A 16,384-nucleotide genomic window follows, 5' to 3' on the forward strand; every position below is an offset into this window, starting at 1 on the left:
AAACTGGCTAAAAAATTTAAGCAATAGATACTTGATTAGCTGAAATATTTTCATTACATACGTTTCAAGACAGCAAAGACTTGAATAGAAGGGAATTACAGAGAGGTGATCCCAAAATCTAGCAGGGCTTCTTCCCTTGAGGTATTTGCCAGTTTCAAAAAGGTTGATGGTGGATTGAGAATAGAAATCCCATGAAGAAATATATAACAAATTCTGAACTTCAGTTATCCAAGGAAGATAGTCCCTGGAAAAATCCCTCAGTTGGAATGTCTGACAGTTCTCACCATAAGGGTAGGGATAGACCAAAAATAGATGAAGATTTAAGCTGACCTTCAAATCATTTCAACCCTTGGTTTCACTTAGAGAGAAGGGTATATGCCTATTACAACTGCTACCCAAAATTGAGTGAATTCTCTATGAATTTTTTAAAGTTTTTTTTTTTCTATTTTAGATGAGGAATAACAAACGGACTAACAAGAGAAAAAACATTTTATAATTATCAAATAAAGACTTTAAAATAACTATGATTAGTATTCGTGAAATAAACTACTTGGTAAGAATATTAGTAGATAATTATAAAGGTTAAAATTCTGCCTGAAATGCAGGAGACACAGGAGACATGGTTTTATCCCTGAATCAGGAAGATTCCCTTGGAGGAGGAAATGGGAACCCACTCTAGTATTTTTGCCTGAAAAATCCCATGGACAAAGGAGCCTGATGGACTATAGTCCATGGGGTTGAAAAGAGTCAGACACAACTGAGTGACTAAGCACACAAAAAAATAGATAAGAAAAGAAAAGAAAGAGGTAATAACTTTATGATTTTCCTATGCTATAACTAAAAGGTAATATTCAGTAGATAAGGTTAGTAGCTGATTGTGCATGATTAAAAAATTAATTAATTGGAAAATTAGTCCTATGTTAGTGAGTTTGGTCTGCTATAACAAAAATATCATTTACTGGATGACTTAAACAATTTCAGTATTCTGGCCTGGAGAATTCCATGGACTATATAGTCTATGGGGTCACAAAGAGTAGGATGTGACTAAGTGACTTTGACTTCACTTAAACGACAAACTTTATTTCTCACAGTTCTGAGACTAAGAATTCCAAGACCAGGGTAGGGGCAGATTCAGCTCCTGGTGGGAACCCTCCTCCTGGTTTGCAGATGACTACCCTCCTGCTATATCCTCAAGTGACAGAAAGAGATCATCCCATTCATGAGGGCTCGATCCTCATGACCTAATTATTTCCCAATGGCCCCACCTTTAAATATCATCATATTTAAAGGAGAGTGTGGCTTCAATATGTAAATTTGAGGGAACACAAACATTGAGTTCATAGCAAGACTTAAGAAAATATCCACACTGAAACAGAGAGAGAGAAAAAAAAGATAAAAGTTAAAAATATACTGGAGTGATAAATGGTACCATATGCGTAAGAAGAGGTCTTTAAGAAAGAGAGAATCATCAAAATAAATATCTGAAGAGAATGGGCTAGACATTCCAAAATTAAAAGACATCAAGCTAAATATATAAAAGTACTGAGAAGGCCAAACAGGATATATATAATAATACCATACTTGATGCATCATAATCAATCTGCTTAAGACTTTAGACAAGAAGGAAATATAAGAAATGACAAGGAAAACAAAATACAAATATAGTTGAACAATAAGAGGGTTATGAGTATACAGTGGAAGTGACAAATAGATTTAAGGGACTAGACCTGATAGACAGAATGCCTGATGAACTATGGACAGAGGTTCGTGACATTGTACAGGAGACAGGGATCAAGAAGATCCCAATGGAAAAGAAATGCAAAAAAGCAAAATGGCTGTCTGAGGAGGCCTTACAGATAGCTGGGAAGAGAAGAGAAGCAAAAAGCAAAGGAGAAAAGGAAAGATATTCTCATCTGAAAGCAGAGTTCCAAAGAATAGCAAGGAGAGATAAGAAAGCCTTCCTCAGCGATCAGTGCAAACAAATAGAGGAAAACAACAGATTGGGAAAGACTAGAGACCTCTTCAAGAAAATTAGAGATACCAAGGGAACATTTCACGCAAAGAGAGGCTCGATAAAGGACAGAAATGGTATGGACCTAACAGAAGCAGAAGATATTAAGAAGAGGTGGCAAGAATACACAGAAGAACTGTACAAAAAAGATCTTCACGACACAGATAATCACGATGGTGTGATCACTCACCTAGAGCCAGACATCCTGGAATGTGAAGTCAAGTGAGCCTTAGAAAGCATCACTCCGAACAAAGCTAGTGGAGGTGATGGAATTCCAGTTGAGCTATTTCAAACGCTCAAAGGTGATGCTGTGAAAGTGCTGCACTCGATATGCCAGCAAATTTGGAAAACTCAGCAGTGGCCACAGGACTGGAAGAGGTCAGTCTTCGTTCCAATCCCAAAGAAAGGCAATGCCAAAGAATGCTCAAACTACCGCACAATTGCACTCATCTCACATGCTAGTAAAGTAATGCTCAAAATTCTCCAAGCCAGGCTTCAGCAATACATGAACCGTGAACTTCCAGATGTTCAAGCTGGTTTTAGAAAAGGCAGAGGAACCAGAGATCAAATTGCCAATATCCGCTGGATCATCGAAAAAGCAAGAGAGTTCCAGAAAAACATCTATTTCTGCTTTATTGACTATGCCAAAGCCTTTGACTGTGTGGATCACAATAAACTGTGGAAAATTCTGAAAGAGATGGGAATACCAGACCATCTGACCTGTCTCTTGAGAAACCTGTATGCAGGTCAGGAAGCAACAGTTCGAACTGGACATGGAACAACAGACTGGTTCCAAATAGGAAAAGGAGTACGTCAAGGCTGTATATTGTCACCCTGCTTATTTAACTTATATGCAGAGTACATCATGAGAAACACTGGGCTGGAAGAAACACAAGCTGGAATCAAGATTGGCGGGAGAAATATCAATAACCTCAGATATGCGGATGACACCACCCTTATGGCAGAAAGTGAAGATGAACTAAAGAGCCTCTTGATGAAGGTGAAAGAGGAGAGTGAAAAGGTTGGCTTAAAGCTCAATGTTCATAAAACTAAGATCATGGCATCTGGTCCCATCACTTCATGGGAAATAGATGGGGAAACAGTGGAAACAGTGTCAGACTTTACTTTTTTGGGCTCCAGAATCACTGCTGATGGTGACTGCAGCCATGAAATTAAAAGACGCTTACTAATTGGAAGGAAGGTTATGGCCAATCTAGATAGCATGTTTAAAAGCAGAGACATTACTTTGCCAACAAAAGTCCGTCTAGTCAAGTCTATGGTTTTTCCAGTGGTCATGTATGGATGTGAGAGTTGGATGGTGAAGAAGGCTGAGCGCCGCAGAATTGATGCTTTTGAACTGTGGTGTTGGAGAAGACTCTTGAGAGTTTCTTGGACTGCAAGGAGATCCAATCAATCCATCCTAAAAGAAATCAATCCTGGGTGTTCATTGTAAGGTCTGATGTTGAAGCTGAAGCTCCAATACTTTGGTCACCTCATGCGAAGGGTTGACTCATTGGAAAAGACCCTAATGCTGGGTAGGATTGGGGTTGGGAGGAGAAGGGGACGACAGAGGATGAGATGGTTGGATGGCATCACCGACTCAATGAACATGGGTTTGGGTAGACTCCGGGAGTTGGTGATGGACAGAGAGGCCTGGCGTGCTGCAATTCATGGGGTCGCAGAGAGTCGGACACGACTGAGCGACTGAACTGAACTGAACTGATAAGAGGGTTAGGGTTGCTGACTCATTGCACAATCGAAAGTCCACATGGAGTTTACAGCTGGCCCACCTGTTAACATTTCTGCATTCTCAAATTCAGCCAACTGTGAATCAAGTAGAACATCAGTATGTATTTATTGAACATAATTCTTGTCTAAGTGGACCCATACAGTTCAAACCCATATTGTTCAAGGGACAACTATAAAATGTAACTCCCTCAAAGGAACAACAATAAGACTAATACTTGTCTTCTCAAAAGAAACAGTGGATAAGACAAGAAACAATTACTTGAATCAAAATAGCATACTTAAAACATATTGTTGCTAAATAGATCACTCACTCTATGCAATATAAAAACATTTTTAGATAAGGACTAAATTAGACAGTCATTAGCAGCAGACATAGTATGTGAGTGTGTGAAAGTTGATCAGTCGTGTCCAACTCTTTGAGACCCTGTAGACTGTAGCCTGCCAGGCTCCTCATCCATGGAATTCTCCAGGCAACAACACTGGGGTGGGTGGCTGTTCCCTTCTCCAGGGGATCTTCCCAACCCAGGGATCGAATCCACGTCTCCCACATTGCTGGTGGCTCTAATGTCTGAGCCACCAGGGAAGCCCATAGGAGACATAACTTACAGATAATCCTGAAACATATTCTTCAGGTGAAAGCAAAGATAGGCCAGAAGAAATGATTATCAACAAAATGTGTAAATATGTGGGTAACTATGTGAATATTAACTTTGTAAAATAATAAAAATATCTCATGGACCTTATAAGATACCTATTATTAGATATATCAATTAAAATGGTGAGAAAGGATAATTGAAGTCAAAATACTGTGGAAAAATCCCTACACAGTGAAATGTTGAGAGTTGATTCACTTCAAAATCTAATAAATCAAGAGTGAATGTGGTAATCTCCACAGCAACCACAAAAATAAGAGTGAAAGGATATATAATGAATGAGTTAAAAAGGAAAATGAAAGAGTAAAGATAAAATTAAAAATATTAACTTAGTAGAGGATAAGAAGACAGAGAATAGGAACACAGAAAATGTTATAAAATTAGAAAAAAAAAGTAAAATGGTAGATTTAAATCAGATATATGAATAATTACTTAACATATATGTCAACTACCAGATTGGCTTTAAAAATACACTGCTTATTAAAGACATATCATGAATATCAGAACCCAAAATGTTTGAAAGAAAAATGAGATAATTGACACTACCGAAAACAAAGTTGTTTCAGCTATACAAATGTCAAGCAACTTAGACTTTAGAAATACTACTGAGAATGTTGTATGTAGAATGAGAAGAGCAAGGAGAGAAAAATAGGCCTTCTGAAGTAAACAAGGTAAAGAAATAGAGGAAAACAACAAAAGGGAAAAGACTAGACATCTTTTCAAGAAAATTGGAGATATCAAGGGAATGTTTCATGCAAGAATGGGCATGATAAGGACAGAAAAGGTAAAGACCTAGCAGAAGCAGAAGAGATTAAGAAGAGGTGCAAGAATACACAGACGAACTGTACAAAAAAGGTCTTAATGACCTAGATAACCATGATGATGATGTCACTCACCTAGAGCCAGACATCCTGGATTGTGAAGTCAAGTGGACATTAGGAAGCATTACCACAGGCAAAGATAGTGGAGGTGATAGAATTTCAGTTGAGCTATTTCAAATCCTAAAAGATGATGCTATTAAGATGCTGCAAACATGCCAGAAAATTTGGAAAACTCAGCCATGGCCACAGGATTGGAAAAGGTTAGTTTTCATTCTATTCCCAGAGAAAGGCAATGCCAAAGAATGTTCAAACTACTGTACAATTGGGCTCATTTCATATGCTAGTAAGAATTGGGCTCACTTCATATGCTAGTAAGGTTTCAATCAAAATGCTTCAAACTAGGCTTCAGTACTACATGAACCAAGAATTCCCAGGTGTAAAAGCAGGGATTAGAAAAGGCAGAGGAACCATAGAGCAAACTCTGAACATCTGCTGGATCATAGAGAAAGCAAGGGAATTGCATAAAAACATCTACTTTTGCTTCAGTGACTACATATAGCCTTTGACTGTGTGGATCACAACAAACTATGGAAAATTCTTAAAAAGATAGGGATAACAACCACTTTATCTGTCTCTTGAGAAATCTATATGAAGGACAAGAAGCAACAGTTAGAACCAGACTTGGAACAATGGACTGGTTCAAAATTAGGAAAGGAGTATACCAAGGCTGTATATTGTCACCCTGCTATTTAACTTCTATGCAAAGTACATCATGCAAAAAGCCAGAATGGATAAATCACAAGCTGGAAACAAGATTGCTTGAAGAAGTATCAACAACCTCAGGTATGTAGAAGATACCACTCAAATGGCAGAAAATGCCTCTTGATGATGGTAAAAGAGTGAAAAATCTGGCTCAAAACTCCACATTCAAAAAGCTAAGATCATGACATCTATTCCCATCACTTCAAGGCAAACAGAAAGGGAAAAAGTGGAAACAGTGACAGGTTTTTTTCCTGGGCTCCCAAACCACTGTGGATGGTGAGTGCAGCCATAAAATTAAAAGATGTTCGCTCCTTGGAAGTAAAGCTATGACAAACTTACTGAATTAAAAAACAGAGACATCAGTTTGCCACCAAAGTCCAACTAGCCGAAGATATGGCTTTTCCAGTGGTTATGTATGGATTTGAGAGGTAGACCATAAAGAAGGCTCAGTGCAGAAGAATTGATGCTTTTCAACTGTCTGGAGAAAACTCTTGAGAGTCCCTTGAACAGCAAGAACAAGCCAGTCCTTCCTAAAGCAAATCAACCCTGAACATTCATTAGAAGGGCTGATGCTGAAGCTCCAATACTTTGACCACCTGGTATGAAAAGCTGACTCATCGGAAAAGACCCTGATGCTGGGAAAGATTGAGGGCAAGAGGAGAAAGGGGTGATAGAGGATGAGATGGTTGGGTGGCATCATGGACTCAATGGACATGAGTTTGAGTAAACTCAGGGAGATAGTGAAGGACAGTGAAGCCTGGCATTATGCAATCCATGGGGTCACAGAGAGTCAGACACAACCAAATGACTGAACAACAACAGCTGAGAATATGGAATATTTAATAATAATTAAATGTTAAACTATTGAGTAGTTATAATAATACTAGATTTTACACTTAATAATAAAGAAAGCAAAAATTGGTATAACTAACAGAACTATAAAATTCCACTATCATAGAAGTTTTTGTTTTTTTTTACAAACTTAGTAACTAAGAGAGTAAATCAATAATAATCAACAAGTTTACTGAAGACATGAAAAATAATTTGACTTAATAACCACATAGAAAATACCACATCTGACAGCAGAGTACACTTCTTTTTCAAGTGATACTGCACAATTTACTATAATAGAGCATGCTGTGAGATAAAATTGGAGAAGGAAATGGCAACCCACTCTAGTGTTCTTGCCTGGAGAATCTCAGGGACGGCGGAGCCTGGTGGGCTGCCGTCCATGGGGTCGCACAGAGTCGGACATGACTGAAGTGACTTAGCAGTGAGATAAAATAAATATCATCAATTTTAAATGTAATATATAGAATATCCTCAGCACATTTTAGAAATAAGCTAAAAATCAGCAACCAGAAGATAATTGTAAAATCTCCAATTTTGAGGAAAGTATTAACCTTTTAAACAACCTATGTATCAGAGAGAAATCACATTAGAAGTTAGAAAATATTTTGTAATTTAAAATAATGAAAAAGATTTTAAAAATTGGGCAGAAGAACTGAATACACATTTTTCTAAAGAGGAAATGCAGATGGCCAAAAGGCATATGAAAAGATGCTCAACATTACTAATCAAAGATATGCAAGTCAAAACCACAATTAAGTATAACCACCTACTGGGCAGAATGACTACCATCAAAAAGAACTCGAATAACAAGTGTTGGCAAAGATGTGGAGTAAAGTGAACCCTGATACACTGTTGGTAGTGCTGTAAATTGGTGCAGCCACTGGGGAAATAGTACTCAAAATAATAAAAATATAACATATGACCCAGTAATTCTATCCCTAAGTATGTATTTTAAAAAACAACACAAGTATAAAAAAACATGCACCACATTGTTCATAGACATTGTTCATAGAAGCATTATATACAATTGCCAAGGTATGAAAGCAACCTAGGTGTCTATCAACAGATGAATGGATAAAAAGTATTAGTATATATTTTTCTATATATGTACATCTATACCATGGGATACTGCTGCTGCTGCTGCTAAGTCGCTTCAGTCGTGTCCGACTCTGTGCGACCCTATAGACGGCAGCCCACCAGGCTCCGCCGTCCCTGGGATTCTCCAGGCAAGAATACTGGAGTGGGTTGCCATTTCCTTCTCCAATGCATGAAAGTGAAAAGTGAAAGGGAATTCGCTCAGTTGTGTCCAACTCTTTGCGACCCCATGGGCTGCAGCCTACCAGGCTCCTCCACCCGTGGGATTTTCCAGGCAAGAGTACTGGAGTGGGGTGCCATTGCTTTCTCCGCCATGGAATACTGCTCAGCTATAAAAAATAAAATTTGTCATTTGCAGCAACATGGACGAACTTGAAGGGCATAAGGCTAAGTGAAATAAGTCAGAGAGGGAAAGACAAATACCGTATGCTACCACTTATATGTGGAATCTAAAAAATACAACAAACTAGTGAATAAAATAAAAAAGAAACAGACATAGAGAACAGTAGTGGTTACCAATGAAGAGAAGGAAGGAGGGAGGGGCAACATAGGATGTAATCATATGTGTGAAACTTTTGGGAATTGTAAAGCACTACGGAATTCAAAGACATTTTCACTCAATTTTTTTATTTATTTATTTATTTATTTATTTTTTTTTTTAATAGTTTTTGCCATACATTGACATGAATCAGCCATGGGTTTACATGTGTTCCCCCTCTTGGACCCCCCGCCCACCTCCCTCCCCATCCCATCCTTCTGGATCATCCCATTGCCCCGGCCCTGAGCCCTTGTCTCATGCATCGAACATGGAATGGTGTTCTGTTTCACATATGATAATATACATGTTTCAATGCTATTCTCCCAGAACGTCCCACCCTCGCCTTCTCCCTCAGAGTCCATAAAATTGTTCCATGCATCTGTGTCTCTTATTCTGTCTCGCATATAGGGTTATCGTTACCATCTTTCAAATTCCATATATATGCATTAGTATACTGTATTGTTGTTTTTCTTTCTGGCTTACTTCACTCTGTATAATGGGCTCCAGTTTCATCCATCTCAGTAGAACCGATTCAAACGTATTTTTTTCACTCAATTAAATTTTCACTCAATTAAAAAGATATTTCAAAACACGATGGATGTAGCAGGGAAATACATAGCCTAAAAGATGTTGTATCACAAAGAAATTAAAACCTGTGGTTGAAAAATATAAACCAACTTTCTTACAAAGAAAATATGTGCTTCAGGTCTTGCTGCTTACAATCTACATATTACAAAAGAAGAAAAGTGCTAGTAATGTAGTGTTAGTTGCTCAGTCACATCCAACTCTTAGTGACCCATGGATTGCAGAATACAGGCTTCCCAGTCCCTGGGCTTCTCCAGGCTAGAATTCTGGATAGGTAGACATTCCCTTCTCCAGGGGATCTTTTCAACCCAGGTATCAAAACCAAGTCCCCTGCACTGCAGGTAGATTCTTTACCACCTGAGCCAAGAGGGAAGCACCACAAAAAAAGAAAGGTTAACAAAAAATGGATTAAGCAGCCATCTCATGAAATTAGGAAAAAAATAACAAAGTTAAAGAAGATAAAAGGAAAGAAATACTATAGATAACAGTAGAAACTCAGGAGATAGAAAATATACAACAAATAGTATTAACAGAGCAATTAGATGATTCTCTGAGTAAAATTAATAAAATTCATAAAATGTTAGGTCTCAACAATGAAAAGGAAAGAATAAATTACATAAGGAACGAGAAATATTAGACATTGTTTTTGACTCTAGATATTAAAAATTTTATGAGCCCATTTAAATAATTATATGTCAACTAACTTGAACATACAGATAAAATTTATAAATCTCAAGTAAAATAAAATGTACTCAGACTTACATAGATTAAATGAAAGACTGAAAAGGTAATTCTAAAGAAACTTAAACATAAAAATAATTTTTTAAAGAAAACCTAGAATTTTCTACCAAGAAAACACTTGTCCTAGATATTTCCCTGTTGAATTCTTCTACATATTTAAGAAATAAACACACCTCCCTTTTTTTTTCCCAGATAATAGGAAAGAGGAAGAGCGGGAGAGAGAGAAAGAAACCAATTATGAGGCCAGAATAACCTTGATAATACAACCTGGTTCTCAAGCTCATTAGCAAAATAGATGGAAAAAATCTGGAACAAAATACTGTCAAACAAAACACAGAAAAATATGCCATGTTTATGGTAATTTAGTTTAAATTTAGCTCTTTAAATCTAAAGAGCTTAAAAGAGATTAATAATAGAAATCCAAGTTGAAAGAGAATAATTTTAACTTGGAATATAAGGAAAATTTTGTGATCATTAAATGAAGTGGGAAAAGGTAGGAATTATTTGCCTTATCAAATACCAAGAGTCATGTATAACTACCTAAACTAATACAGGGCATAATTTGACGAGTTACAGATAATTCGATAATGGAAGAGAATTACTAAACACTGAACTAAATTAAAATAAAAAAATATCGTTCACCAAAACAACTCTGAAGTAAATGAGTACACAATATACAAATGCCAAAATATATTTACAACATTTAAAACTGACAACAGCTAAGTATCAAGATTATACAAATAATGTCAGCATAGCAATAAAAGAAGAAAATTATGAACAGTTTCTCTACAAAGGATGAAATCAGAATTATCAATGGGTTTTTCTTTTTTAAATACTACCCTTCATTAGCGATCAGGGGACTACATACTTAAAGTAGAGAAGATAATTTCCACACCACAAGATTGGTAAAATTCACAAATTATTAGACACTATCAAGTATTGGCAAAGATGAAAAGCAATTTGATGATTCACATTCCATTGGTAGGAATGCAAACTAGTTCAGTTGTTTGGGAAAACCACTTGGCATTATCTAACAAAGCTGAAGTTGTGCATATCCTCTGACCCAGAAATCCAACCCCCAGCTATCTGCTGTTGTTGTTCAGTTGCTGAGTCATGTCCAACTCTTTGCTAGGTATATGGCCTTGTTAAACTTGTGCCCAAGAACACTGAGGAAGATATAAGAATGTCCATACTACAACTGTGCTATACCTATATGAGATATGAACATAAGGACAATGGACAATTGTCTATTAACACAATAACTAAATTGAAGTATACGTATGCACTCATACAATGAAAGATGGTACTACAAAACTGTGACTATAGAGGGAAAGTAAGAAGGTTAAGAATGTTCCAGTTTACTGACTTTAATATTCACGGTGTAATAGAGGCTTGGGGAAGTTGGACGATGAATTGAAGGGCATGGTAGAAAGTGACACAGAACTACCCAGTGTCTCTGAGCCCCAACTGAGGCTGGCAATCTTCAATCAGTAATGGTCAATTATTAACCACGTACCACTATCGACATTTGGTGGGAACTATTAGCTCATTGATAAATTCACTCACTTATTCACTCTTTCATTTTCAAAATTATTAAGAACAACATCAGACAATACTGAATTCCTACTTTATACAAAAAACAGCTGTACAATATGGTGAGTGATTTGGTATACAAGTTGACTTGAAGGCAATTTGGCTAGCTAAAGGAATTTAATATATATATATGTAATTGTATTAAAAATATATCAATGTTATGCTAGTGGTGAAATAAAATGCCAGAGAAATTCAGGGAAGTTAGAAATAATAAAAGTTTCTCTAAAAGTAAATGTAAAAGCTTTATTTACTTTATATTTTTACCATATTTTTTGGTCATCTGAAATGATGACTATGATCTACTGCTTTTTCTTAGGTTTTAGCACTCTCCTGCCTGTTCTTTTCCCATCTTGAATTTTCTTATTTTTTTGAACAGAAAAAATGGCTTTTATTCACACTCTTGTTTTAGATTTCAAACAGAGTACTGTAGGTTTATAAGTCTAATACTTAAAAATGAATTCATTATGTGTGTGTGCTAAGTCATTTCAGTCATGTCCAAGTCTGTGCAACCCCGTGGACTATAGCCCATTAGGCTCCTCTGTCCATGGGATTCTCCAGGCAAGAATACTGGAGTGGGTTGCCATTTCCTCCAAGGGATCATCCCCATCCAGGGATTGAATCTGCGTCTCTTATGTCTCCTGCAATGGCAGGCAGGGTCTTTATACCACTAGCGGCACCTGTGAAACCCAAATTCATCATAGACAAACATGAAGAAATATATAGTACAATACAATAAGGAAAGCTTTGTATATTCCAGTAAATATATTAGTAAAATTATCTTTGACAAGTAATTTTGACCCATTTAAAAAATTATGAGGATTTTAATCTAAGAGGTATCTAAATTTTTATTAATATTAAAGAAACTAACAAAAAATTAAAGGCACATGAGACCAATCTATTGTTTGTCTTTCTCACACATACCCACACACATACATACACACACAGACACAATGTTAAATTTCAAAAATATGTTCATAATATAAATGATAGGACTAAATGAAAACATTTGGAATATTCCATGTCAAAAGTAACAAGTGGCAACACCATTTCAAAAAAAATGAATAAGTGCAAAGGACAAGATGAGTTAAAGACCCAGACAGACTCTATTTTTTTCTATACTACCTACGCTACGTAATTTTAAAAAGACAACTAAATTATTTATATTTTATTATCCTCACTTATTTTATCTGTAAAACGAGGAAAATAATATTTTCATCCTAAAAGGGCTGCGTGAGAAGTATTCGAGGAAGAAGCTTAGTCATGATATCTACTTCAACTCCACTTTGGTTGACAGTACCTAAAGCCCATGGAACATATTTGAAAGTATAGAAGAAAAACATAGTTCTTGATTTATTTCCTTAGTAGCTTAATGTTGATCTATGAACTTTACAATCATGTTGCATGAAGAAAGCCTGTGTTGCAGGCTTATTGCACTTAGGGAGTATGACACAGTTACCCAATAGACAATGAAAACCATCCATTCTATCATTCTTCTAGGGACAAGTAGGTACTCCTGAAAATAACACTATTGCTTACAATTTGTTGAGTGTATATTGCTCCTCCATTTCTCTTCAACAGGCAGCCAAGCAGCAGATGCAGATCTCTGTGAAGACCCTGACAGGACCATCATCATCGAGGTCAAGTTCAGTGACACCACTGACAAGGTCAAAGCTAAAATCCAAGACAAGGAGAGCAACCTGCCTGATTAGCAGCATCTGATTTCTGCAGGCAAACAGCTGGAGGATGACAGCACTCTGTCAGATCACAATATCCAGAAAGAGCCTGCCCGGCACTTGGTGCTTTGTGTGCAAGGCAGCATCACTGAGCCTTCCCTTTGCCAACTCACTCAGAAATACAGCTGCAACAAGATGATCTGCTGCAAGTATTATGCTTGCCTGCACCCCTACGCTGTCCACTGCCACAAGAAGTGTGGCCACACCAACAACCTGCACTGCAAGAAGAAGGTAAAATAAGGCCCCTCCACCAGCTTCTCCTTTGCCTGCAAAGTGGCCTCCTGTCCAAGCCCCATGACACTGAGACTTCAATAAATTTTCTCTTTTGCTGACTGGGGAAAAAAGTAAACATACTCCATATATTTAGGATCCCAGTTTACTAAATAGGATGTGGTATTATTTTTTAAAAAAACAGTTTTAGAATTATTGCCTGGTGGTGATGCTGAGTGTCTCAATAACAGCTGAAATCCAACAGTATGTAAAATGATGTTATTTATAAATGAGGAAAATATTCTTTAATATAAAAGCTTCCATATAAATAAAAAATGTTATTTTATCTGAAGAGTTTTTTCTTTGTATTCAAAGATAAAGTACTTTATAGCATAATGTTTTCATCTAATATATAAAAGGAGAATTCAGGACTTCAAGCATGAGTCTACCAGAAGTTCAGTAACTATTTCTATAAAACTCAAATAGACCATCACTGATTATGCATTTGTGTATATTATTTTCTCTGATATTACAACATAATTGTATTTTCTCTCTTGTTCTGTTACTAACAAGAAATGGTAATGTGTGATGAAAGACACTGAATATACACACTTTACACTCCCTCAATCTGATAGTTTTGAATTTGCATAGGACTATGAGTCTTTCACCAAAGGTTTTCAAAGTCTGTGCTTAATTAAAGCACAGGAAAGACTATAATTAAATATTTAATAAGCAGAGACATCTATTCTTTGGGTGTTTGAAGAAACACTCACTGCCTTATTCCCTCTTGCTTTACAAGTAGTCTTTTAGTTATCAGTCAGATAACTGGGGCATTTAGTCTTAGCTTTCTGACAGTGGATAAACTGTTGGATAAACTTACGCTTCTGTTTTTCAATTTGTTCATAAGTAAAATGAGGATCTTATACAAATCAGTGATTTTCATGTTTTGTCTGAAAGAGTTGCAGATTTATGCTGAGATAACTTGAAGATTCCACAAGTCAATGTTGGAGTGCTCTCCAGGGCAGAGTGGACCAGTCTGGACTGTGACCACACTCACGCCCTTGACAATCATTCTCATGGTCTTTAATAATGCATATGTCTCACATAAATATCTCTAGTTCACACTTTTATATGACTCATGTATCTAGATTTGTAGTCCAGATTCACATATCCAGCTACCTATTCAACCTTCCTACTTTGATGGCCAGTAAGACCTCTCATGATTGCCGGGAGAAATATCAATAACCTCAGATATGCGGATGACACCACCCTTATGGCAGATAGTGAAGAAGAACTAAAGAGCCTCTTGATGAAGGTGAAGGAGGAGAGTGAAAAAGTTGGCTTAAAGCTCAACGTTCAGAAAACTAAGATCATGGCATCTGGTCCCATCACTCCATGGGAAATAGATGGGGAAACAGTGGAAACAGTGTCACACTTTACTTTTTGGGGCTCCAGAATCACTGCTGATGGTGACTGCAGCCATGAAATTAAAAGACGCTTACTCCTTGGAAGGAAGGTTATGGCCAACCTAGATAGCATGTTTAAAAGCAGAGACATTACTTTGCCAACAAAAGTCCGTCTAGTCAAGGCTATGGTTTTTCCAGTGGTCATGTATGGATGTGAGAGTTGGACGGTGAGGAAAGCTGAGCGCTGAAGAATTGATGCTTTTGAACTGTAGTGTTGGAGGAGACTCTTGAGAGTCCCTTGGACTGCAAGGAGATCCAACCAGTCCATCCTAAAGGAAATCAGTCCTGAATATTCATTGGAAGGACTGATGTTGAAGCTGAAACTCCAATATTTGGCCACCTAATGCGAAGAGCTGACTTATTTGAAAAGACCCCGATGTTGGGAAAGATTGAAGGCAGGAAGATAAGGGGACGACAGAGGATGAGATGGTTAGATGGCATCACCGACTCAATGGACATGAGTATGGGTAAACTCCAGGAGTTGGTGATGGACAGGCAGTCCTGGCGTGCTGCTGTTCATGGAGTCGCAGGGAGTCGGACACTACTGAGCGACTGAACTGAACTGAATGAAAGAAATCAAAGATGACATAAACAGATGAAGAAATATTTCATATTCCTGGGTAGGGAGAATCAATATTGTGAAAATGGCTATACTACCAAACGCAATCTACAGATTCAGTGTGATCCCTATCAAATTACCAATGACATTTTTCACAGAACTAGAACCAAAAATTTCACAATTCATACAGAAACACAAAAATGAAAAGCACACTAAAATGCTTCAAAAATTTAGTGTTGGTGTTCAGTCACTCAGTTGTGTCTGGGAAAATTTACTGAGAGGTATATAATTATAAGTTCAAAAACTCAGTAAATACCAAAGAAAATTAACAAAAGGAAATCAAATCTAAGCACATGATAGTCAGCTGCTGAAAATTAAAATGAGTTGAAAATATTGAAACCAACAAAGAGAAAAATAACACACCACATGCAGTGAACAATGATTGAAACGACCCAAATTATCACTGACCTCACATTAGACACAATGGAAGTTATAAGATGGTAGAAAAATATTTTTCAGATGCCGGAGAAAAAAATCTGCCAATCCCAATTTCATCCCTTTTTTTACCAGTCACCTTTGTCACCCATCTTCTTTATCTGGAAGCTCTTTAATTTTTTATCTATACTCACTCTTATAGTCAAAGCTGTGGTTTTTCCAGTAGTCATGTATGGACATGTGAGTTGGACCATAAAGAAGGCTGAATGCTGAACAATTGATGCTTTTGAACTGTTGTGTTGGAGAAGACTCTTGAGAGTCCCTTGGACTGCAAGGAAATCCAACCAGTCCATCCTAAAGGAGATCAGTCCTGAATATTCATTGGAAAGACGGATGATGAAGCTGAAGCTCCAATACTTTGGCCACCTGATGTGAAGAACTGACTCATTAGAAAAGACCCTGATGCTGGGAAAGATAGAAGGCAGGAGGAAAAGGGGATGACAGGATGAAATGGTTGGATGTCATCACCTACTCATTGGACATGAATTTTAGCAGGCTCTGGGAGATGGTAAAGGACAGGG

The 16,384-nt window shown here is 37.1% G+C and overlaps 1 protein-coding gene and 1 pseudogene across 10 annotated transcripts in view; one reads left to right on the forward strand and one right to left on the reverse strand.

Annotated features, from left to right (window-relative positions):
* Positions 1 to 16,384, reverse strand: part of LOC145524398 (uncharacterized) — a 1,208,145-nt gene that overhangs the window by 291,352 nt on the left and 900,409 nt on the right. The gene's annotated exons all lie outside the window — the stretch shown is intronic.
* On the forward strand, positions 12,994 to 13,373 carry LOC145522322 (ubiquitin-ribosomal protein eL40 fusion protein pseudogene; annotated as a pseudogene).

Source organism: Giraffa tippelskirchi, chromosome 10 (assembly GCF_054371585.1).
Source record: "Giraffa tippelskirchi isolate mGirTip1 chromosome 10, T2T-mGirTip1v1.2.pri, whole genome shotgun sequence".
NCBI classification, from domain to species: domain Eukaryota; kingdom Metazoa; phylum Chordata; class Mammalia; order Artiodactyla; family Giraffidae; genus Giraffa; species Giraffa tippelskirchi.